Source organism: Chlorocebus sabaeus, chromosome 6, assembly GCF_047675955.1.
Source record: "Chlorocebus sabaeus isolate Y175 chromosome 6, mChlSab1.0.hap1, whole genome shotgun sequence".
In the NCBI taxonomy this organism is placed as follows: domain Eukaryota; kingdom Metazoa; phylum Chordata; class Mammalia; order Primates; family Cercopithecidae; genus Chlorocebus; species Chlorocebus sabaeus.
The window spans coordinates 40143528-40169553 of record NC_132909.1 but is presented as its reverse complement, the minus strand read 5'-3'; the positions used below and the strand labels follow the sequence as shown (position 1 = coordinate 40169553).

General features: G+C 39.5%; 1 pseudogene; it reads right to left on the bottom strand.

Annotated features, from left to right (window-relative positions):
- Window positions 1–1095: 1095 nt before the first annotated feature.
- Window positions 1096–26026, bottom strand: part of LOC103234404 (uncharacterized) — a 28247-nt pseudogene continuing 3316 nt past the window's right edge.

Here is a 26026-nt window from a genome sequence, read left to right as displayed (position 1 = left end):
TGCCGCATAACTCCCCAAGGACAGGTCATTGTAGAATGTGCCCACTCCACCCTTAAAAATATGCTCCGAAAACAAAAAAGGGAGAATATGAGTAATGACCCTGCAACAGTATTGGCACAAAACTTATTTACTCTTAATTTCTTAAATTTAGATGATAAATTTCAATCAGCTATAGAAAAGCACTTTGCAAAAATCACTCAAGATATAAAACCTTCAGTTCCGTGTAAAGATGTAAATAGTAATGTATGGTGTAGTCCAAATAATTTGTTAACGTGGGGAAGAGGATATGCTTATGTTCACACCCCCTCAGGTCGTCTTTGGATTCCAGCCCAACTCATCAAATCATACCATGGCATGGTTGGGACCCAACCTGGTACCAAAAATAAAGGAAATGACCCTGAAGGACCCGCAGACCCAGACGATGGGGCTTCCTTGGACAAAACAGGCTCCAGACATTATGCTGAAGGAGACAACTGAGGAGGCTGAAGGAATTGTGCTCTGGAAAAAAAAACACCATTCACTCCAGAAAATCTGTTCCTTGCTATGCTCTCTGTTGTACATTGCAACTCTTGTAGGGTATTGGTTTTTCTTATTCTCTCACTTTGCCTGCAATCGGTACCTGCTACACTCTATTAGGCCCATCTTCTAGATCCGACTTTCTTCCTCCCTGTTACTTGGGCAGACACTCCCTTCCCAGCTTCTAACATCGTGACTGCCTGGCTAGGAGGGATTGACATACCCCCAGTGGAGTTTCTCAGTAACAGCCCTATAGAAAAATGTTGCTTTGTCTGTATTTGTACATTGGTTCTCAGGTATAAATGCTTTACTGTGCAGTAAGATGTGAGTATTGGTTAGAAGCTTGGCCACATCGTTCACACTGTCAATTTTCTCAGTATGAATTATCTTACCTATAATCAAGTGTGACAATCATTTAAAGGCTTTGTCATATGCTTCACATTTCTAGAATTTGTCAGCAACATGTTTTTATGTTTAGAAAAGTTTGAGGTGTTGTCAAAAGCATCGTCACATCTTTCAGGTTTGTAGAGTTTCTCTCCAAAATGAATAATCTTATGCCTGCTAAGAATTGAGGACTTTTTATAGGCTTTCCATATTATCACACTTGTAAGATTTTTCTCCAATGTGACTTATCTGTAGTAATATGTGAGGACTGGTTAAAGGTTTTGCCAAATTTTTTCCATTTGTAGGGTTGATGTGTCGTAAGGGCTGAGGATGAGAAAAAGGCTTTCCCGCATTCTTCACATTTGTACAGTTTTACTCCAGTATAAACTACCTCAATATTTAGTAAAAGTTGAAGACAGGTTAAAAGATTTGCCGCATTATTCATATTATCAGGGTTTCTCTCCAGTATGAATTCTTTTATGGTTAGTAAGAATCGAAGACTGGGTAAAGGTTGTGCCACATTGTTCACATTTGTAGTGTTTATCTTCAGTATGAATTACCTTATGTTTAGTTAGATTTGAGGATCATTTAAAGGCTTTGCCACATTCTTCACATTTGTAGGGTTTCTCTCCAGTATGAACTGCTGTATGTTTCGTAAGATTTGAGTAACAATTAAAAGCTTTGCCACATTCTTTACACTTGTAAGGTTTCTCTCCAGTATGAATTCTCTTATGGTTAGTAAGGATTGAAGACTGCTTAAAGGCTTTGGCACATTCTTCACATTTGTAGGGTTTGTCTTCAATATGAATTATCTTATGTTTAGTTAGATTTGAGGACCATTTAAAGGCTTTGCCACATTCTTCACATTTGTAGGGTTTCACTCCAGTATGAATCATCTTATGTGCAGTAAGGGTTGAGGATTATCTAAAAGTTTTGCCACATTCTTCACATTTGTAGAGTTTCTCTCCAGTGTGCATCCTCTTACGTATAGTTAGGGTTGAGTATCAGCTAAATGCTTTGCCACATTCTTCACATTTGTAGGATTTCTCTCTAGTATGCATTTTCTTTTCCTTTTTTTGTTTTTTTTAGATGGAGTTTCACTCTTGTCGCCCAGGCTGGAGTGCAATGGCACGATCTCGGCTCACTGCAACCTCTGACTCCCAGGTTCAAGTGATTCTCCTGCCTCAGCCTCCCAAGTGGCTGGGACTACAGGCATGTGCCACCACATCTGGCTATTTTTTTTTTTTTTTTTTTTTTGTATTTTTAGTAGAGACAGGGTTTCACCATCTTGGCCAGGCTGGTCTCAAACTCCTGACCTCATGATCCACCCGTCCCGGCCTCCCAAATTGCTGGGATTACAGGCATGAGCCACCACGCCCAGCTCTAGTACGAATTTTCTTATGTCCAGAAAGGCTTGAAGACCATATAAATGCTTTGCCACATTCTTCACACTTGCAAGGTTTCTCTCCAGTATGAATTATCTTATGTGCACTAAGATTTGAGAATCGATGAAAAGCTTTGCCGCATGCTTCACATTTGTAGGGTTTCTCTTCAGTGTGCATCCTCTTATGTATGGTTAGGGTTGAGGATTTGTTAAATGTTTTGCCACATTCTTCACACTTAAAAGATTTCCCTCCAATATGAGTTACTTATGTGTAGTAAGATTTGAGGATCAATTAAAAGGTTTTCCATGTTCTTCACATTTGTAGGGTTTTTCTTCAGTATGAATCTTCTTGTGATTAGTAAGTGTTGAAGACCAAGTAAAGGTTTTTTCCACATTCTTTACATTTGTAGGACTTCCCTGTAGTATAAATGCTTTTATGCAGGGTTATGTGTGAAAGCCTGAAAAATGATTTGAAACATTTTTTACATTTCAGAGGTTTCTTTCCAGTGTGTTTTATCTTATGTCTGTTTGAATTTACAAATTTATAAAAGACTTTCAAACATTTACCACATTGAAATACTTTGGGTAGTTGTGTAACACTGGTTAAGTCCATTACAACCTTCTTTCTGCACCTTAAACTCATCCACACTTTAAGAGCCTTTTCTTAACTGTAAATTCTGGTGTCCACATTTTTCGTATCTTCTCAGTATTACTTTTTGAAAAGAATCTCCCATGCCCCGCTGTGGCCAAAGGTCTTGAGCAACATGAGAACATACATCTGAAAAGAATTTTTAAAATCAATTATTCCACTTACTAAACTCACATGAATATAGTTTTAAAATCTTACCTATAAATGTATACCATCTACATAAATAAAATGGCTTCACAAAATACCACAGGCCCTAATTCTTTCATAGACATATAAATGTAACAAAAACATACAGACCAAAATACATCTGTGGAAAATGTATAAATGAGTGAATTGTGTGCAGTGTCCCAGATGAGCACAATGTGAAAAACCACAAAGAAGAAAAAGAGAAGTCTGTCAAATTTACCCAACACAGCTTTTCCTGCTTCCCACTGTTAACATAATGCCTTTAGAGAGGGCAGCCTGGCCAGCATGGCAAATCCCTGTCTCTACTAAAACTATAAAATTTAGCTGGGTGTGGAAGCATGTGCCTGTAATCCTAGCTACTCAGGAGGCTGAGGCTGGAGAATTGCTTGAACCTGGGAGGTGCCGGTTGCAGTTAGCTGAGGTCGCACCAGTACACTCCAGCATGCCTGGAGGATAGAGCGAAGCTCTGTCTCTGAAAAATAAAAATTAAAAGAAAACAGTGATGTGCCATTTACAAACATAGTCTTATGAGATAATCTGTGAACAGTTAACAGAAATTTTCCAGGCCATAATGGAACTGTGTGATGTAGTCATAAAAAAAGTTGTGAAAAAAACAGCTATTAAGTGAGAATAATACCATCAGTGAATCTGTCCTGCCAAATAAAATAATAAAAATTTTCCAAAGTAAACAAATTCTAAAAAAGTGTATTGGTACTGCTTATGTCCTACATATAAAGGGTGCTGAAAACAGTTTCTTTTACTGAAAAGAACATGATTCAAAAAAACCCCCACATAATCACATAATCATATAAAACTAATTTTCTGGAAAACATACGCAAATAAACAAAAGTAGAATTTCTGAGCATTATCCTAGTGGTGCAGAAAACATTTTTAACTATTCTTTGAAATTTGAAAGAAAAAGGCATAGAAATAATTATAAATATCTGTTAAGGAACATATAATACAAAAAGACATAACTAGCAACATCAATGACAAATTTGAGGGAAGATGTAATAAAAATAATTTTTGTATGCAACATATTTTTTTTACCAGATTAAAATACATTGTTGTATTTTTTAGAGGTTATATGTAATCCCCAAAGTACCATAAACATATTTGAATAAATACACAGAAGAGGTTGGGCGCTGTGGCTCATGCCAGTAATCCCAGCACTTCGGGAGGCTGAGGCAGGTGGATCATGAGGTCAAGAGATTGAGACCACCCTGGCCAACATGGTGAAACCCTGTCTCTACTAAAAATGCAAAAATTAGCTGGGTGTGGTGACAGACGCTTGCAGTCCCAGCTACTCAGAAGGCTGAGGCAGGAAAATCACTTGAAACCAAGAGGCAAAGGTTGCAGCGAGCCGAGATCATGCCACTGCGCTCCAACCTGGGTGGAAGAACAAAACCTCATCTCAAAAAATAAATTTAATGATTAAAAAAGACTGGAAGTAGACATTCCATGCAAACATTAATCAGATGACAGCATAAACAGTCAAAATAATCATACACAAGCTACATCTTAAGTCACAAAGTATAATATTTTATAAAACGTACTTGAAATTAAAACTCCAAAGAAACAAAGAAGAACATCAAAAAATAATAGATTCATTAACTGGGAGCCTATTACAAATTTCTCTCTCTGTGTGTGTGTGTGTGTGTGTGTGTGTGTGTCTCTCACATTAGAGTTCCAAATATATAAAGCCAATATTGGCAGAATGGAAGAAACAAAAGAAAGCAGCATAATTAAAGAAAGACGTTTTAATACCACACTTTCTATAACAAAAATAAAACAAGAAAGAATGTTAATAAGGGAACAGACTACTTAAAGGCAGTATAAAACAATCATTCCAAACAGAGTTATGGAGAACACTCCTCAACAACATCAGAATACACACCCTTCTCAATAGCTCATACAACATTTCCCTTGATAGACCACATCTTGGGCCACAAATGAAATCTAACTAACATTTTTAAAAGGAAAATTCCATGAACTACTTTCTATGACCAAAATTACATGAGAATATACAACAATGAGAAAAAAATGAAAAATTCACAAATATATAGAAATTAACACACTCTTGAGTGTGCTCTTATACAAAAGTTGAAATAAATTGTGAAGAGGTCCATCATGCTCAATGCAATTTACATATTTAATGCAATGTTTTCCAAATTTCTCATTGCATTTTTGAAGAAATAGAAACAGCAACGCCAAGTATATAGAATCCCAAGAGACTATAAAGTGCTCAACAATCTTCAAAATAAAAAGAAAAAAAGAAACAATGCTGGAGGCATATATAATAACTAAACTACTTAATAGAAAGAAATGTAATCTCAGGACTTTGGGAGGTTAAGGTGGGCTAATTACTGGATCTCAGAAGTTTGAGACCAGCCTCGGCAATGTGGCAAAACTTTGCCTCAACCATAAATACAAAAAAATTACCTGAGAGGCTGACATGACAGAATCTTCTGAGTCTGGGAGGTTGAGGCTTCTGTGAGCCATGATCACCACATTGCAAACCAGCCTGGTTGACAGAGTGAGACCTATCTCAAAAATAAATGAATAAACAAGTAATTAAATGAAATTATAAAAAGAAAAAATAAAATGCCTTAGTGACTTAAGAAAAAGCAAACAATATGCCACCTTCAAGGGACTCATTTTAGCATTGAGTCAAATAGGCTGAAAACCAGATGGTGAAAAAATTACTTTATTTTATGAAAATAGTAACTATAATTGGGGATTAGACATACTATCCTTTAAGTCAAGTGCTAACGTGAGACAAACATTGATAGTATACATTGGTAAAATGAATTGATTTACCACAAATCTATAACTATTTTATCTATCTTTCTTTCTATATGTATGTGTACATATAACATCAGGCTCCAAAATATATGAAGCAAATATTAACAAAAGTAAAGCAAAAAATACATAGCAACATAATAATTGTAGACATCAAGACCCCATTTTCCATAATAGAAAACTCACATAAAAAATCAATGAAAAAACAGAAAACCTAGACAACATTATAGACTGTATAAATTATTTTGCATATAGAGGAATACTTGAGAGTGGATAATTTATAAAGAAATAATGACTTCATCATTTCTGCACAAATAAATACAGATATTTAATAGGGGAATAATGCCTCCTGGGTGAAAATATTTACAAATCACACGTGATAGGAGTCAATATTCAAAAAATATGAACAACTTTTAAAACCGAACAACAGCCAGGCGCAGTGGCTCACACCTGTAATCCCAGCACTTTGAAAGGCCAAGGCAGGCAGATTACGAGGTCAGGTGTTCAAGAGCAGCCTGACCAACGTGGCAAAACTTCATCTCTACTAAAAATACAGAAGTTAGCAGGTGTGATGGCATACACCTGTTTTCCCAGCTACTCAGGTGACTGAGGTGGGAGAATTGCTTGAACCCGGGAGGCGGAGGTTACAGCCTAGGCGACAGAGCAAGACTCTAGCTCAAAACAAACAAACAAAATAAAGTTGAATAACTTTATTTAGAAATAGTCCAATAATTGAAATAAATTTTCATCAAAACATTTGAAAGGACATACAAAACTAATTTGTAGAGAAATACATAAAAATCACAATGAAAAACAAAATCCCCTCACACTCATTTAAATGGCCACTATCAATTTTTTTAAAAAAACCAAACCTGTCGATGATGCAATAAAAATGAAACCCTTGACTGCGCACGGTGGCTGAAGCCTGTAATCCCATCACTTTGGGAGGCTGAGGCAGGCAAATCATGAGGTCAGGAGTTCGAGATCATCCTCACCAACATGGTGAAACTCCGTCACCACTAAAAACACAAAAGTTAGTTGGGTTGATTGTCCGTGGAAAGCAAGGATGCCCTCATTATTTTATAATGTTATAAATGTACTTCAAATAATTAAAAATAAATGATCAAATAAAGCAATTCCATTTACAAATCTATATCTAAAATATGCAACACAGGACCTTGAAGACATATTTGATACAACGAAATGTTATTCAGCCTTAAAAAAAAATCTTCTCACATTTAAAGATACACTCTGAGAATATTATGTCAACTGAAATAAACCAGTAATGAAATGATGGATGTTACGATTTCACCTATATAAGATATATAAAATAGTCACACTTGTTAAAAACAGAAAGTGGAAGGGTGGTTCTCAAGGGTTGGAGAGAGTATAAAAAGGATAAATGTTATTTAATGGATATTGGGTTTTAGTTTTACAAGATGTAAAATTTCAAGAAGTCTTTTGCATAACAATGTGAAAATATATGACAGACCTAAAATATAGTTTGTTTTGTTTTTGTTTTTGTTTTGAGACAGGGTCTCAATCTGTCACCCAAGCTTGTGTGCAATGGTATAATTACGGCTCACTGCAGCCTCACATTCCCAGGGTCAAGTAATCCTGTTCCTCAATCTCTCAAGTAGCTGGGACCACAGGTGCACACCACTATGCCTAGTTATTTCTTAGAAAAAAATATTTTTAGAGAGGGTGTCTCCATATTTTGCCAAGGCTGGTCTCAAACTTTTGGGTTCAAGCAATCCCCCTGTCCTTGCCTCTCAAAATCCTGGTTTTACAGATGTGAGCCACCACCATGCCTGGCCTGGACATGTACATTTAAATAGATTTAAGAAGGTAAATTATATGTCATATGTTTTTACAACAATTTTTTTAAACTGGAAAAAATACAGAATTATAAATCCTTTTAAAAATTACCTTTGGATCACAAAAGTGTTTCTCTCACACAAAGGAAATATATACTCATCATTAAATGCATGGTGAAAATAAGACTGTTTCCAAGGCCACTCACTTAGAAAAGATAAAACCAATATTGAAAATGAGCTAAGAGGCAGGGCAAGGTGCTCATGCCTGTAATCCCAGCTGTTTTGGTGGCCAAGGTGGGCAGGTCATCTGAGGTCAGAAATTCCAGACCAGCCTGACAAACATGGAGAAACCCCATCTCTACTTAAAAAAAAAAAAAATTATCTGGGTATGGTGTGGTGGCATATGCCTGTAATCCCAGCTAGTAAGGAGCCTGAGGCAGGAGAATCGCTTGAACCAGGGAGGCGGAGGTTGCAGTGAGACGAGATCCTGCATTGCACTCCAGTCTCAGCAACAAGGGCAAAACTCCATATCCAAAAAAAAAAAAAAAAAAAAAAGAAAGAAAATGAGCTAAGAATGTATACAAGATAAGGTATAGCCAAAATTAGGGTGATATTTGCAGGAAAAAACACACACACATATATATAATTTGATTGTGATATATGTGGCTCATTTATCTTTTAATTAAAACTTACATTAACTTAAAGTATATAAACAACTGCAAATTGTCTAAAATTATAATACTTAAGTAAAACCAATAGACACAATAAACTGATGTTAAGAAACATACACTAAAAAACACTAACATAGAACTGCAAGACAATAATGAAAGAAATGTTTACTCAAAATCTAGTTGGCAACATTAATGTACATTAACAAATAATTCGTCTAGATAACTGCAATATTTGACTGTAACTGTGCATTCATGGGAGGCAGGCATTTGAAATTACTGGTATCCACGTTATGGCAATAAAATTTCAGAGAAAATGCAGAACAATCATAAATGGGAGATGCTAATGAGAAACTTTTAATAGATTTAAGCATTTATAAAAAACTAGTGCCAATTTTTATGTTTTAAATATATGCTATTTTTACACAAAATATAACTACTGTAATCCAAGTTTAGAAGCAAAGAAAATTCTTACATTGCTAAATTATATATCTATATCTATATATAGAGCTATATCTAGCTATGTATAGATAGACAGATATATCTCAGAATATGGTTAGAGCCTCCTATGGAAAATGAATATTTGGGGGATAAATTATGTTATTATTTATATATAGGCTGATAAAAGTTGTTGAAAATTCTATAATTCCTTTTTGCCTGCCTGCATACTAATTATCTGATTTAATTCAGGCACAACATGTACATTCTAGTACATTACCCTAAATTTCTGAATCTAAAATTACAGACAAATTTCAAGTAGAAAATAGAAAGTAAAAATGTATATGGAGAGTGACATTGATAAGATAAAAAACTAAAATGTGCCCTACTTGCTTATCCCCTGACAACAAGAAAATTTGTCAGCCATTCCTGATAAAAATGCCTTTATGAGCAAACCAGGCATCATGGTTCACACCTGTAATGACAACTACGTGGTAAAATAAAGTTGGAGAACTGCTTGCCATCAAAATATTAAGACCTGTCTGGGTTATGTAGCAAGGCTCCCATTTCAAAAATAAGTGCCTTTAAGAGAGCTCTGAGATCCAGGAAGGGAGCTGTGAAACTCTGCTAAAGTCCAAGATTGAAGGTAATTCTGTTTAGAAGGCAGGCCCTCATTCAGGTGGCAAACTACAGGACTACTGTTATCGGCTACAGACAAGAAAATGTTCCACCTAACTTGGTTCCAGTGAGAATTTTAAACTTAGCCCATAACAATCCCAAACTCTTCCCAGCCACAGTCTGGGGGAGGTTCTGCCTTTCCAGAGGCCTGGAGGAAGACACACATTTATAGCCATGTTGGCAGGCCCGCAGACCTTGGCCTTTACTGTGGTCCCGAAGCAGTTCCATGAGTCAGTTCCAGCTCCATGAGCCACACAGTTCATGGCTGGTTCTGCCCTTGTAGAAACCCAAAGTGACCCAGGAAAATTCTCTCTTCACTGGGTGAAAACCATGCTCATCCACATCCTGATATAAAGCCCGCCATATGCAGGCCTGACTGCAGAAACCTGCCCTTGGGTCTGCCCTGCAGAACAAAGTCCTGAAGGATATTCACTCTGTCCAAAAATTAAAAGAGAATTACAACTATCCAAGCCCCTTTTAGCAAGACCACTTAAATGGATTCTTGTGCAAATTGAGCAGGCTTAAGGCCAACCTAAAACCCCTCTTCACTACAAACCCACAGAGCATTCTATCATTCTGGGGGCCCAACAAAAATAGATATTTTCTTTCTGAAGGTGTTTATAAAATCCTGAAGAGGTGTTTGCTCCTTCAAATTTACACACACCAGTGCAAAACTATTGTTTCTTATTGCCAATGCTTCTATTTTAACATTGCACTGAAAGTATGTGAAAGAAGAAATAGTAAAAAGAAAAATTTAAAGTCATTGAAGTTGAAGAGCAATGAGTAAAACGTTTGTTTGTAGATCATGTAATCTTAAATATATAAAAAATAAACAGTAAATAAAAACCTGTTTAAACTAATGAATACACTCAGTTAATTAGCAAAATATAAAACTAACATACAATTCTAAGTAATCATTCTATACACTTAAAACAAACTCTCTGATAGAGGAAAAAACAATGTTATTTATGATAGCAATAAAATAATCCGTTGTAGAACAAATTTAATTAAGCAGCTCATAATTTTTTTTTTTTTTTTTTTTTGAGACAGAGTCTTGCTCTGTTACCCAAGCTGGAGTGCAGAGGCGCAATCTCAGCTCACTGCAACCTCCACCTCCCAGGTTCAAACGATTCTCCTGCCTCAGCCTCCCGAGTAGCTGGGATTGCAGGTGCCCGCCACCACACCCAGCTAATTTTTGTATTTTTAGTAGAGATGGGGTTTCACCATCTTGCTGGTCTTGAACTCCTGACCTCGTGATCCACCCGCCTCAGCCTCCCAAAGTGCTGGGATTACAGGCGTGAGCCACCGTGCCCGGCCAGGACCTCATAAATCTTTTAAATGAAAGATATATTAATAAAAAAAATTAGGACACAAATAAATTTTAAAATATTTTATTTCTATTGAAAGAATATGGCATTGTGAAAATGCCATATTATACAAAGTGACTTCTAGATTCAATAAACTCCCTATCAAAATTCCAGATGTGATGCACAAAGAGAACTTAAAATTAATAGTTTAAGCCAGGCATGGTGGCACACGCCTGTATTCCCAGCACTTTGGTGGGCAAGGTGGGCAGATCACCTGAGGTCAGGAATTGGAGACCAGCCTGGCCAACATGATGAAACTTTGTCTTTACTGAAAATACAAAATATTAGCCGCGTGTGGTGGCGTGTGCCTGTAGCCCCAGCTGCTCAGGAAGCTGAGGCAGGAGAATCACTTGAACCTGTGAGGCGGAGGTTGCAGTGAGATGAGATGGTGCCATTGCACTCCAACTTTGGCAACAAAAGCAAAGCTGCCTCTCAAATAAAATAAAATAATATAAAACAAAAAAGTTTAACATAGAGTATCTCAAAATTATGCAGATATTTATCTGTCCACAAAACAAAACAAAAAAAAGCCAGATTGTGCACTCTTTTATATTGGCTGTCACTGTAAACTTGAAGGAATATCATTGAAGGAAAAGTAGAATTCTTAGAGATTTTATAAGCATAAGCAGAAGATGCCGCTATGTGGGAGTGTAATTTGTAAACAATCTCAGGCTTCCTAGAAACTATTTCCTTTGGAACACTGCTTCCCAAATCGCTTTAAAGACTTGCTTTCTTCTTGACATTGGACCTCTCACCCATGTTGTCTGTTGTATTCACTCTCACCTACCGGGGGTTCATCTACCATCTCATGTCACTTCATATTCCAGGGCTCTTTTTCTTTCTCCGGACAGGTGATCAGGTCTGGCTTAGAGAAAGCGATACCTGTTTTATTAAAAATAACTAACATGAATCTTGTTCATATTCTCCAACTGCCAACTTAGTCATGTGCTCAGTAAAAAGGATATAATAGATTATTCTAATAAATTTATCCCAATGTACTAATTTATAACAGAAATTTTAAAATATTTAGAAAATATTTTAATTTTGTATGTTCTTAATTTCACTACCTGGCACTACTGAATAAAAAAATTTGTGAAGCAGGTAGGTTTTTAGGTGTGAGTAACAATATTTTATGCCACTAAACTTCTGAAATTACTGCTAATCTAAAGTGAAGAACACAGATCAGCTCAGGAATGTGGAAAGTTCAGGTCTCTTGAAGAAATTTTTTCTAAACAGACAAATCCCCAGGATTTTCCTGAAAACAGAAATATGAAAGCATAATTACCAGAAAACATTCTACAAAGAGAAATGAAATTTTTATTTTATATTGAGGAATTTTGTATTAAAGTTATCCTCACCCAGGAAGACCAGGTTTCTGTAGTTCTCTAATATCGCCTTCCTATATAAATTCTGTGCAGTGTCCAGGTACTGTCACTCCTCCAGAGAGAATTCTATGGCCGCATCCCTAAATGTCAACAGTCCCTGGAAAACACACACAAACACACATATTTACAAAGTGGCTATGAATAGAATTTTTTATTTGACACAAGGTAAAATCAGAAAGTGAACAGAACTGGTTCTGACTTAAAAAAAATGACTGAGCCGGGCGCAATGGCTCAAGCCTGTAATCCCCAGCACTTTGGGAGGCCGAGACGGGGGAATCAGGAGGTCAGGAGATCGAGACCATCCTGGCTAACACGGTGAAACCCCGTCTCTACTGAAATTACAAAAAAAATTTAAAAAACTAGCCGGGCGAGGTGGTGGGCGCCTGTAGTCCCAGCTACTCGGGAGGCTGAGGCAGGAGAATGGCGTGAACCTGGGAGGCGGAGCTTGCAGTGAGCTGAGATCAGGCCACTGCACTCCAGCCTGGGTGGCAGAGCAAGACTCCGTCTCAAAAAAAAAAAAAAAAAAAATGACTGAAATTATCCAATAAAATAATTGTCAACACACAAACTTTTTCTAAAGTATTCTCTGAGATAAGAGAGTGGCATAATATCTACAACATCAGTGTATATTTGATACTTGTCTGAATGATAAAGTGTAAAATTGAGGGCATATCACTAACATGTACATTTTGAAAGCTATATTTATGTAATAGAGAATTAGTTGTGTATATTTTTCAGAAGAAAAAGACATGGTTTATATATTTCAGACAAAATAGACATATTGCATTAGACATTACCACTCAAATTTTAATGTGTACAATAAACTGGACGTCTTATTAAGGCAGATTATTTTTTCAGGAGATCTGAAATAAAGTCTGAGGTACCAAGCTCTACGAAGCTCACCAGTAATGCCAATGTTTTGGCACTAAAAGACTATTTTGTTAAACATCCAGTAAGTGGAAGAGCCTGTGTTTTTCTTTTTTTTTTTCCCCCCCCTCCCCCCAGTTTTTCTGGCCTGTAAACAAAGATGAGAGTTTCACTTACCAAAGATAAATGCAAAGAAAACCTAAAAAAAAAAAAAAAGAAAAGCAGCTTCCAGATGAAATGTGATAGTTTATGCACATCAGCTACATAAAGATACTTAACGAAGAGAAAAATAACTCTATAGTGAAAACATCTGTAAGAGCTTAAATGAATTATTAACATGAACTGCACTAGAAAAAGATTTTATAGTGTGCTGATCCACCTAGAAGGATACAATGTCACTACTGAGATATGGCCCCTACTGAATTACAGTCTGAATTTAACCATAAGAAAACATCATTTTTATGGAAAGTACAAGATACAAATATCTTCCATGTTCTACAATTTTTTTTTTTTTTTTTTTTTTTTTTTTTTTTTTTTTTGAGACGGAGTCTCGTACCGTTGCCCAGGCTGGAGTGCAGTGGCATGATTGGGGCTCACTGAGCTCTACCGCCGGGTTCACGCCATTCTCCTGCCTCAGCCTCCAGAGCAGCTGGGACCACCAGCGCTGGCCAGCAAGCCCTGCTAACTTTTTGTATTTTTTAGTAGAGATGGAGTTTCACCGTGTTAGCCAGGATGGTCTTGATCTCCTCACCTCATGATCCGCCCGCCTTGGCCTCACAAAGTGCTGGGATTACAGGCGTGAGCTACTGCACCAGGCCTATGTTCTAACATTTTAATAGTGATTTTAAGTAGTCTTTCTTTAGCACCTTAATAAGCAGTTATCTCCTGATATTTTTTCAGAACTTTCCAGGTAATAAATGCCATCCTGTTTAAATGAGCATTTTCTTAACCATGTAATGCATAGATGTTGAATACAGTATAAGAAATTATTCTTCAAATGTTTAGCTAGCGTTTCTTTGCCCTTTTGTTCCCTGTTTTCAAGGCCAGACTCTTACTCTGTATGTTCCCCCTGCCCTGGTAAACAACCTTCTCCCAGTTTTTAATCTATGGAGCCCACATTCCAAATCTATTACCGACGATGTGAATTACCCCTCTCATCGCAATGGCTACTTCCGCCGAAACGGATTCTTCCTGCCTTCCCAAGGGTATAACCGCATTCCTGCATTTTTCAAGTTAGCCAACTGGGTTTACTTTAGATTATGCTGTCCAGCTCCAGCCAGTGGAGGCAGGACACAGTAACAAGAAAAAGCTGCAATAGAGGTAATAAACCCCCCCTACTTTCCTTTGTTCATATGTACTCTTGTTGTAACTAAGCGAGTTATAGAGAAACGCCACACTTTGAGACAAATTAAGGAGTCTTTTATTAGCTGGTGACCAAGAGGCAGCTAAAGCTCAAAATTCTCTTGGCCTGGAGGAAGGGGCTAGTTTTGTTTTTATACTGTGGTCTAAATAGGGGAAGGGGGAGCTTAGCTGAAGCAATTTTTACAGAAGCAAAACTGGCAAAAAGTTAAAAAATTAATTGGTTACAAAAACAGTTACAAAGAATAAACAGTTTCAGGTGCAGGGGCTTAAACTATCACAAAGAGATAAATGCAGGGGCTTTGAGTGCCATCCACCGTGTGTGTCCCCAGGAGCTGCTGGTGCAGCTCGCCTCAATATCTTATCAGTAAGTGCATTCCTGAACATGCTTTGAGTCAGTTTACACTAGTTATGCCCTTAAGGGAGGGAGGTAAAGGGGGCTGCAAGTGCAGAAACTAGTAATAATTACAGGTATGAGCCACCACACCCTGCCAACCTTTTTTCTTTATAAATTATCCACTCTCAGGTATACCTCTATATGCAAAATAATTGAAGTTGGCAATTTACGTTTAAAGGTATTATGTTATATTGGGGAGCAGAAAGATCTGTGTTGGGTAGATGTAACAGACTTTTATTTTCTTTCTATGTGGCCACCAGGAAAACAAAGTTAAGTTGCCCTGGATATATATATATATATATATATATATATATATATATCAATTAACAGCCATTCAAAGCAAGTCTTTTCAAAAAAATGAGAAGACAGTTCCTAAGTTGTTAACCAAGAATTCTTATTTAAATGCATAAGCTATTGATTGGCTATATATATATTCTTTTGATTTACAAATTCCAGAAAGAATGGGTGAGACTGCTAGTCAGAAACAAAATGTCTATCAACAATTGCCCCTAATCCCAGCATTTTGGGAGACCTAAGTGGGCAGATCACCTGAGGTCAGCAGTTGGAGACCAGCCTGGACAAAATGGTAAAACCCCATCTCTACTAAAAATACAAAAATAAGCTGGGTGTGGTTTCATGTGCCGGGGAGGCAGAGGTTGCAATGAGCCAAGATCATGCCACTGCAGTCCAACTTGGGTGACAAAGTGAGACTTCATCTCAAACAAACGCACAAAAAAAGAATTTTCCCTGGGTAAAGTTCCAGGGACAATTCATCTCTCTGGTCTTGATAAATTGTGCAGACCTTGCAGAGCTGAGATTGCTCTGAGCTATTTTTATTTTCACCTCCTTGCTCAGGATACATGAACTATTAACAATAAAAAATTCACATAAGAATCTTGGCAAGCCACAAGAATAATGCCAGGAGGTGACCTCCAGGAACCTGGCTGTCACCTTCTTTTCCCACCCTACCCTCCACTCCTCTTACACACACACACCCTGGATCACAAGACCAACAAAACCCCACTCCATCAGCCACTGAGAGAGAAGCCACAGAAGAACCCAGAACCACTGCAGGGCCCCCTTGGACCACCCTAGAAAGAACAGCATTGTCAGCATCCAGGAGCTGTTTATTCCCACCTTCACAGTATACTAAATAACCTTCAAGAGTCACAAGATAAACTGGCTGAAAGCTGATGCTTGGAACATCCCACACCCCCTAGGAGCTCAGTGCTGCAGCCTCAGGTACAAACCTGCCCATCAGCCATTCAAATGAAACAATTTTTATCAAGAAACCAGAGTCTCTGCAATGGTGGTGGATCAGTCTGGGGTGCATTAGTGAACAGCTAGCAGGGCCTTGGCTGTGTAAACCAAAGGGTATCTGAGACAAATGTCAATTAATTTAGAAAGTTTATTTCACCACAGTTAAGTAGGAGCCTGTGACACAGCCTCAGGAGGTCCTGATGAAATGTTCCCAGGGTGTTTGGGGTACAGTTTCTTATACATTTTAGAAAGTCATGAGACATCAATCAATATGTTTAAGATGTACATTGGTTTAGTCAGGTATGACGGGAAAACTTGAGGTTGGGGTTTCCACGTCATAAGTAGATAAGAGAAAAAAGAATAAATTTATTTGAGTCCTTGATAAGTCTTCCACTGAATACACAATTTAGTCTGGCTCAGCGAATCTGCTTTTTTAATGTTAACAATAGAGCACAGGAAGTAAGCAGATATGCATTTGTCTCGGGTGAGCCTCAGAGAGATGACTTTGAGTTCTGTCTGTCATCTACTCAGTAGAAATATTCTTGTGAGCAAATTGTGAGGTAGGTATATAGCTTTTTTATCTGCATAGCTATCTTATTTTAGAATAAAATAGAAGATAGGTTTGCCTGACGTAGTTTCCAGCTTGATTTTTCTATTGGATTAGTAATTTTGACATGCTGAGATTTATTTTTCTTTCACAGCAGGGACCTTTCTATTATCAAGTGTATCTGTTTAAACTGGACAGAATAAAACAATGTATCTATTCAGAAGTAACAAATAGAGGTTAATGGAAAACTTATAAAACAAATATAACTTGTAATCCCAGCACTTTGGGAGGCGGAGATGGGCAGATCACGCGGTCAGGAGATCGAGACCATCCTGGCTAACACGGTGAAACCCTGTCTCTACTAAAAAAAATACAAAAAACTAGCCGGGCGAGGTGGCAGGCGCCTGTAGTCCCAGCTACTCGGGAGACTGAGGCAGGAAAATGGCGTAAACCCAGGAGGCGGAGCTTGCAGTGAGCTGAGATCCGGCCACTGTACTCCAGCCTGGGCGACAGAGCGAGACTCTGTCTCAAAAAAAAAAAAAACAAAAAAACAAATATAACTATTTCTGTTTATAATCTTTCAGAATAGCCCATCCTAGGTTTTCCATTTCTTATTCATTATAATTAAAATAATTTTTTTTCAGAATGTTATAGTGGATCTCTGTGTCAGAGGCATTAAAACCAGAGTGACTCCATCTTGAATAGTGTCAGGTAAAATGAGGCTGAGACCTATTGGGCTGCATCCTCAGGTTAGGCATTCTTAGTCACAAGATGAGATAGGAGGTCAGCACAACATACACTATATTTAGCAATATGTCACAATCTTCCCTGTAAGCAGGGTGCAGGCACAATAGAGGAGTCACATATTTAGGTCATGGATGCAGAGATATGTCACAAAGTCCCCAGGGGGCAGGGTCAAGAAAGGAGCTTTCTAGAGAGAGGGAGGGAGGGAAAAGAAAGAGAGAGGGAGGGAGGGAAAAGAAAGAGGGAGGGAGGAGGGAACAAGAGAGAAGAAAAAGAAGAGAGAAAAAGAGAAGAGAGAAAGAAAGGAAAAGAGAAAGAGAGGCAGAAAAAGAGAAAGAGAAAGAAACTGACAGCCCGAGTTTATACTCAGGGCTACCAATCATTCTGGTTTGCTCTGGACAGGAGGTTTTTAGGGCTAATGCAGGAAAAGTACTGGAAAAACCTGGACCACTGCTCACCTCACTTAGGAGGCACTGACTGCTCCCTCTGAAATGAAAAGGATCTGTGAGGGATAAGGTAAAGAAAGGCTAAGACTTTATAAGGCTTTCTTTGTGTATGTGACACACCACAGAGTCCTGAGTTCCTACCACCACCTACTCCTCTGCTTTCCAGGCCACTGGACACTCTTCATATTAAACCCACTTCAAGTATTTGAGCCCCAATAATTGATATGGTGAGAATAAGATCAAAAGGAATGGGGAGTTGGAGAAAGACGGTCTCAGGTTAGGGCACATTCCCTAGTCCCAGTGCTGGTATGCAAGAGAAAAACATGAGATCTCAAGATTGCACCTCTAAAAGAGGCACCAACCTTCCGTGTGTCCTTGGCTATTATTAAGATTCAACCAGACCAAAACTGTAAAGAATCCAAAGCCACGTCTTCCAGCCCTCTTTAAGAAACTTCTATTCCCCAAGTCATAAGTTATACCTGACTAGTCTCCAGCACAGGTCCATATCAAGGAATGGAGAAAAAAGAGCACTTTTAACCCCAGAATGATCTTCATTTGCCCAGATTGAAAACCAAATCTCACTCAGGAAACAGAAGTTGGGGAGAATAGATAGCTTCATATGCCAAAATACCTGAAGCCACACACGTAGGTGTGGGTAATTAACTACAACTTTGGCTAGCACACATGTGCCATAAATATAATTTTGTTTCATTTTCTAAGATGTCACACTTTTTACTCAAATGTCAAAAAACAAGAGCAAAAATAAAGCAAAATGTGCCGAGTATAATAGAAGGCTTCACTTGCTTTAGAGTCCAAAGCATCAGATATAGTTATTTTTATGCACTAAGGTTTACTTTATTAAAACTTCCTATCATCCTGTAACGTCTGTCTCCACATCTGAACACTAAAGAAATAACTGTAATTTAATTGCTCTGTGCATCTCAGAAGGCAAAGCCCTGAGAACATGGGAATTGAAAGATTTCATCTACTTTCCCCTGTTTTCACCAACCAATCTCTAAACAGTGGCACTCAAACTTAATAGATATCAGAATCACCGGGAGAGCTTATCGAAGCACAGCTGTGTGTCACTTAGTTTTCTGATTCACTGAGACTGGGCTGGAACCTGAGAATTGATGTTTCTCACAAGTTCCCAGGCCATGCTCATACTGACCACCCAGGGACCACACTTTGAGAATCCCTGGTCTACAGGGTTTTGCCTTCAGAGTGCATGCTGTGTTGATGCCCATTAGCAGCAATGCTTGCTTCTCAAACATTAAGGAGCACACACATCACCTGAGGCTCCCTTTACACTGCAGATTCTAATTCGGAATGTCTGGGGTGAAGGCTAAGATTCTGCATTTTAAGATTGCAGGGATGTCGCTCTGGAGACTACGCTGTGAGTAGCAATGCCTGTAAATAGTTACTCACACTTAGATTCCTTTCTTCAAAACAGAAGATGCCAACTTAAAAATGACAAATTCAAAATCTCATTACCAAAACAAAAAAAAAAAAAAAAAAAAGAAAGGAGCTTTCTATCCCTTAGGTGTTGGGCCCTCCAATATATCACAATACTTAAAATATGTGAGACACACACCCCCCTCCCCTGCAAAAAAAAAAAAAAAAAGAGAATCACATCCCCAAGGTGCTGGGTCAGGTGATATGTTGCAATCACCCTTTGTGGCAGATTCCAGCCATAAGAAGAGAGTCACGACACCTAAGTAATAAGCAAAATGATATTTCATAATACCCTTCTGGAGACAGTCCATGCAGAAGACTCGTATTGTGTAGGTGCTGGTTTCAGCCATACATCACAATGCACAAAGTATGCAGAGACCAGGCAAAAAAAATGAGTCACATCTTGGGCAGAGCCAAAGCAGTAGAAGAGAGTCACATCACCTAGGTTCTGGGTACAGAAATGTCACAGTACCCTCTGAGGAAAGAGCCCTGGCAGAAAAGTCACATCATCCAGGTGACAGGCCCAGAGATATGTCACAATGCACGCTGTGAGTAGGGCTCAGAAAGAGGAGAAAGATCACATAACCTAAGAGTTGGACCCAGCGACATGTCACAGTCATCTCAGTGAGCAGGGCCAAAGCATGAGAAGAGTCAACATCACGTAAGTACTTGACCAAGTGTTATGTCACAACCTTCACTGTGGACAGGCCCCAGGAAAGAGAGTAGAGTCATATCATCTAGGTGGTGGGCCCAAAGATATGTCAGAATAACTTCTGTGAACAGGGACCAGACAGAAGAATGACGTAGCCTGTGTGCTGATCTCAGGGATAAGTCACTCTCTTTTATGGGAGCACGGCCATGAGAGGAAAGGAGAATCACATCTTCTGAGTGCTGCCCCCAGAGATATGTCACAATCTCTCCTGTAGGCCAGACCCAAGTAGAGGAGTCATAGCACTAAGATGATGGATTCACAGAGATGTCACTATGCCTGCTGTGAGCAGAGTTTTGACAGACGGCTCACATTACCTTGTTCCGTCGAGCAGTACGTCACAATCTACATTGTGAGCAGAACCTATTTAGAAGAGAAGAGTCACTTCAGCTAGGTGTTGGACCCAGTAATAGGAAAAAGTCATTGATGTGTGAAGGGACCTGGTAGAAAAAGAGAGTCACATTACCTCAGCCATTGGTACAGAGATGGGTCATAATGCTTCCTATAGGCAGGTCCCAGCAAGGAGAGTGACATCACCTGTATGTTGGGCATAGCAATATGTCACAATAATCCATAATTGCAGGGCACAATCAGGAGAGTCACATAAGCAGTGTGTGGGTCTCAGCCATATGTCACAAAGCCCCCTGTGAGCAGTGCCAAGGCAAATGTACAGTCACACCACCTAGGTGTTCAGTGTAGCAATGTGTCACAGTCCAATCTGTGGGCCGGGCACTAGACAAGAGAATCAAATTACTCAGGTGCTGGTCAGAGGTGTATTTCACAATTACAGTTGCAGTAAATATAGGGATAAAATTAACCATCCTGCACATGCCCCTTTTCTAGGTATTAAATCAACACCCTTTGTATGTTGAGTCTGAGTACATCAGTTACAATCTCAATGGTGGACTGAATACATGTGTAAGAGCCTCAATCTTTGCTGTGAACTGTGTCCTCTTAGTGAAGTCAAAGCCTCACTGGTATGTTGGATCTTGATCTGAGACTCATCAGCCCACATATAGACTGAATCCATGTGTGAGAATCAATTTTTCAACTTTTGGCTACCTCCAGGTGTGAGGATCACAACTTCAACAGTGAGCTGTGTTCACGTGGAAAGATATCAATCTACTGTTTGCTGGGTGTGCTTATAAGTGTCACAATGTCACCTGTGATGGACCTCATTATAAAAGTCTCTGTACCACCTGAGGTATTTGTACAATATGCATGATAGTCACAATTTTCTCTGAGACTTTTTCCTAGTATGGACTCATAATTGTACCTGTGGAACTAAGCCCATGGATAAGACTCAACATCTCTCCAAGTAGCTGGGTCCAGAGAGAAGAGTGTTCACCTGCCTATGAGCTGGGTTTAGAAATGAGTCACCATGTAAACTGTGATGGCATGATCACAAATTACAGTCAGAATTTTTACTGTGGACTGCATTCACATGTGAAATTCAGGATCTCTTCAGTGGGCTTGACACACTCTGTACCATCCAAAGACTTTACACAAAATATGAAAGAATAGTAATCCTCTATGACATCATTATCTAGAGAAGACCCAGAAATATACCCATTTCTCCAAGTTTACTTACAAGTGCCAGTATCTCTCCTTTTGGCTGATTCATGGTATTAGTGTCGTCATCACAGCTGTGAGCTTGGCTAAGGCATATGTCACAACCTAAACTGTGAGTAGAAAGAAAACAGAAGAGTAACATCACCTGGGTGCTGGGACAGAAATATGTTACAAATTTTTAGGGCAGGGACCAAGCAAAGATTCATATCACCTGGTTACCTGGCCGGGGTTATGTTACAATTCTCTTCCAAAAGCAAGGCACAGAAAGCAAAGTCACATTACTTGGGTACTGGGCTCAGCTATATGTCACAATTTTCTCTGCAGGTAAGACCTGGGTACAAGAAAATCACCACCTGGTTGCTGAACTCAGAGGCATGCTACAATCTTCTGTGTGGACATGGTGCAGATGGAAGAGGAGAGTCACACTTCCAAAGTAATGGATGAAGAGATATGTCACAAGGCCTCTTGTAGGCAGGGCCCAGGCAAGAGCCTTTCACCCATTTGGTTTGACCCAGCAATATGTCTTAATACCCAAAGTACACGGGGCCGATTTGAAAGATGAGAATGATAAGGCCTGGCAAAATGGCTGACACCTGTAATTTCAATACTTTGGGAGGCTGAGGCAGGCAGACTTCTTGAGGCCAGGAGTTTAAGACCAGCCTGGCCAACATGGTGAAACCCCATCTCTACTAAAAATACAAAAATTAGCCAGTTGTGGGTGCACAGCCCTGTAATCTCAGCTACTCAGGAGACTGAGGCAGGAGACTCACTTGAACCTGGGAGGCAGAGGTTGCAGTGGGCCAAGTTGATGCTACTGTACTCCAGCCTGGGTGACAGTGCAAGACTCCATCTCAAAAAGAGAAAAAAAAGGAAGAAGAAAGAGAAGAGGGATATCACCCAATGCTGGGTCTGGTGATGTTACAATCCCCCTTTATACAGGGCTCAAGTAGAAAAGGACAGTTAAATCACCTAGGTGATAAACAAAATATGTCATAATTCTCTTATCAGAAGGGCTCATGGGGGAGAGTCACATCACCTAGGTGTTGGACAGAGCTGTACTTCAATATATACAATTTTAAATATATACAATATGCAATTTGTGTATTGAAATATGGTTGGGTCCAACACCTAGCTGATGTGACTCTCCTGCATAAGCCCTGCTAATAGGGGAAATATGACATATTATTTTATTTATCACCTAAGTGATGTAACTCTTCTTTCTGACCTGAACCCTGTAGAAGGAGAGGAGAGTCACATCACCAAGGTGCTGGGCCCAGTGATATATCACAATCCCTCCTTGGGCAAAGCCCAAGCACTAGAAGAGAATAACATCAGCTTATTGCTAGGTCAATAAAATATGGAACAAAACTTCCTAAAAAAACAAAAGGCCCATGCAGCAGTCTACCTAATTTAGAGCTTCAGAGATATGTCAAAATGCGCTATGTGGGTGAGAGTCAGGTCGAAGAGAAATGTCACATAACCCCGGGCCTTCACCTAGTTATACGTCACAATCACCCCAGTGGGCAATGCCCAGGCATGAGGAAAATGTTAGGTAGGTGCTGAGACAAGTGATCTGTCATAACCCCTACTGTTGACAGATCTCAGAGAGAAAAAAAAAAAAGTCATATCATCTAGTTTAGTGGGCCAAGGACATTCACTATGTCCTCTGTAGACAGGTATGAGACAGAAAAATTACATCACCTATATACTGTGCCTAGGGATTAGTCACTCTCCCTTCTGTGGTCAGGGCCCAGGCAGGAGCAAAGAGTAACATCATGTAGGTGCTTGGCCCGGATATGTTACAATGTCTCCTATGGAAAAGCCCATGTAAAAGTAGAGAGTAACATCAAATAGGTGACGGGTCCAGGAATATGGCAAAATCCCTCCTGTAGCCAGAGTCTAGGTAGGAGATTCACATCACCTGGGTGTTAGACCCAGCAATATGTTACAAAAACCCATGTGGACAGGGCACAGAAAGGACAAACACATTACCTGGGTACAGGGGCCAGTGATATGTCACAGTGCCCTCTTTGGCAGTACCAAGGCATGAGTACAGGGTCACATCATCTACATACTTGTTCCAACAATATGTCCCAATCCCATCTGTGTGCTGGCCCCAGGCAGGAGAGTCAGATCACTCAGGCTATGTGCAGAGACATGTTTTGCAATCACACATGCAGAAAGGCTCAGGGATAGTATGAATAATTTTTCACATATTCCCATTCTAGGTAGGAGAGTCAAGACCATTTGGAGGTTGGGTCTAAGTACACAAATCACAATCTCAATATGGATGGATTACTGAATAAGAGCCTCAATCTCTCCTTCAGACTGTGTCTTCTCAGTAAAATCATAGGGTTGTGCTGAATCTTCGTCTGAGTTACCAGCCCAGATGTGGATCAGATCCACATATGAGTCAATGTTGCAACTTTCCACTGCCAGGGTTGAGATTCAGAACTTCAGAAGAAGGTTGTGTTTATCTAAAAGGATGGCACAGTTACTGTTGACTGGTTGTGAGTACCAGTATCACAATGTCACCAGTGTGCTTGGCCAGGTAAGGGCATTCAATGTATTACCTGAAGGCTTAATTGACAGGTGTGTCCCATAGATTCTGGTCTATGGATTAAATGAGTACTCAGACACAGATATGCAGTGTAAGGGCAGCTAGGGGAATATCCGGCTTTAGTAGCCAAAGTGCAGCCCTGAGAAGCTGAAGCCACTTGTTTTTTCAGTGCAGGCACAATGCTGAAAACCTGGAGCCAACACAACCTGCAGGTAATTAACATTTACTGTTGCCAGGAGCGGGGGCTCAAGCCTGTAATCCCAGCACTTTGGGAGGCCAAGACAGGCGGATCATGAGGTCAGGAGATCGAGACCATCCTGGCAAACACAATGAAACCCCGTCTCTACTAAAAAAATACAAAAAACTAGCCGGGCGAGGTGGTGGGCGACTGTAGTCCCAGCTACTCGGGAGGCTGAGGCAGGAGAACGGTGTAAACCCGGGAGGCGGAGCTTGCAGTGAGCTGAGATCTGGCCACTGCACTCCAGCCTGGGCGACAGAGCGAGACTCCCTCTCAAAAAGAAAAAACAAAAAAAAACAAAAAAAACATTTATTGTTCCCCTTTCAGGGAATGTCATGCATGCAAATGATCAAAGGTCAGTTCCTGATCAACATAAGCAAACAAACCTGTTTAAGATAAATTCTTCCACACTGCCTTGTACCCGCAGCTTGCCCTCTGCCTCAGGGTTACAGAATAGCTGCCTTCAGCTATTCTCCCCTGGGGCTCCGCAGGACCTTCCAACATTTCAGAAAATTTGCATTCTTTCCCTATAGTTTTTCCACCACTCTGACCGATCTCCCATATCTCCACTTCTATTTTTTTGCATCAGGTTTTGTTGATTAAAGAATACAGATGTAAGCAGTGACAGGTTTGACTCGTGCAGCAGTTACAGCTCATGTTGCAGCTTTGCATCCTAGAACCAGTAAATCACATAAGACAAACATGAGTATAATCAATATTATTCTTTTCCAATCAAGGGCTGATATGTAGTGTTACTTGGCACCTCAGTCCAATGTGTGCCATTACTGAGGGACCCCACCAGGGGTATGTCAACACCTCCCAGTCAATTGATCACATTATCAGAGACTAGGAAGGGGATGTCTGCCTAGTAAAAGGGGATAAGAAAGGCAGATCTAGAAGATGGGCCCAATAGTATATAGCAGGTACGGGGTGCAGGCAAAGAGAGAGAAGAAGAAGAATCAGTATTCTGCAAGAGATGCAATGTACAATAAAAAGTATAGCAAGGAACAAATTATCTGGAGTGAATGGTATCTGTGTCTGAAGCAGATTTGCTCAGCCTCCTGAGTTGTCTTCTTCAGCATTCCCCAGGTAATGTCTGGGGCCTGTGTCATCCAAGGAAGCCACATCATCCAGAGTTGCGGGTTCTGCATGGTCATTTCCTTTATTTCTGGTACCGGGTTGGGCCCTAGCCATGCAGTGGTAAGGTCTGATGCATCATGCTGGAATCCAAAGAGGACCTAAGGGTGTGTGAACACAAGCATATCCTCTTCCCCACGTTAGCAAATCATTTGGACCACACCATACATTACTATTTACAACTTTCCATAAAACTGAAGGTTTTGTATTTTGAGGATTTTGCAAAGTTCTTTTCTATGGCTGATTGTAATGTATCATCTAAATTGAAGAAATTAAGAGTAAATAAGGCTCACGCTAGTAGTTTTGTAAGGTCCCTACTCATATTCACCCTTTTTTGATTTTAAGCATATTCTTAAGGGCAGAATGGGCATGTTTCACTATGACTTAAGTTAAATGATTGATAAATTCAACAAATGGCTGCTGGGGCCCCTGTCGTACATTTACAAAAGATCCCTGTTGAA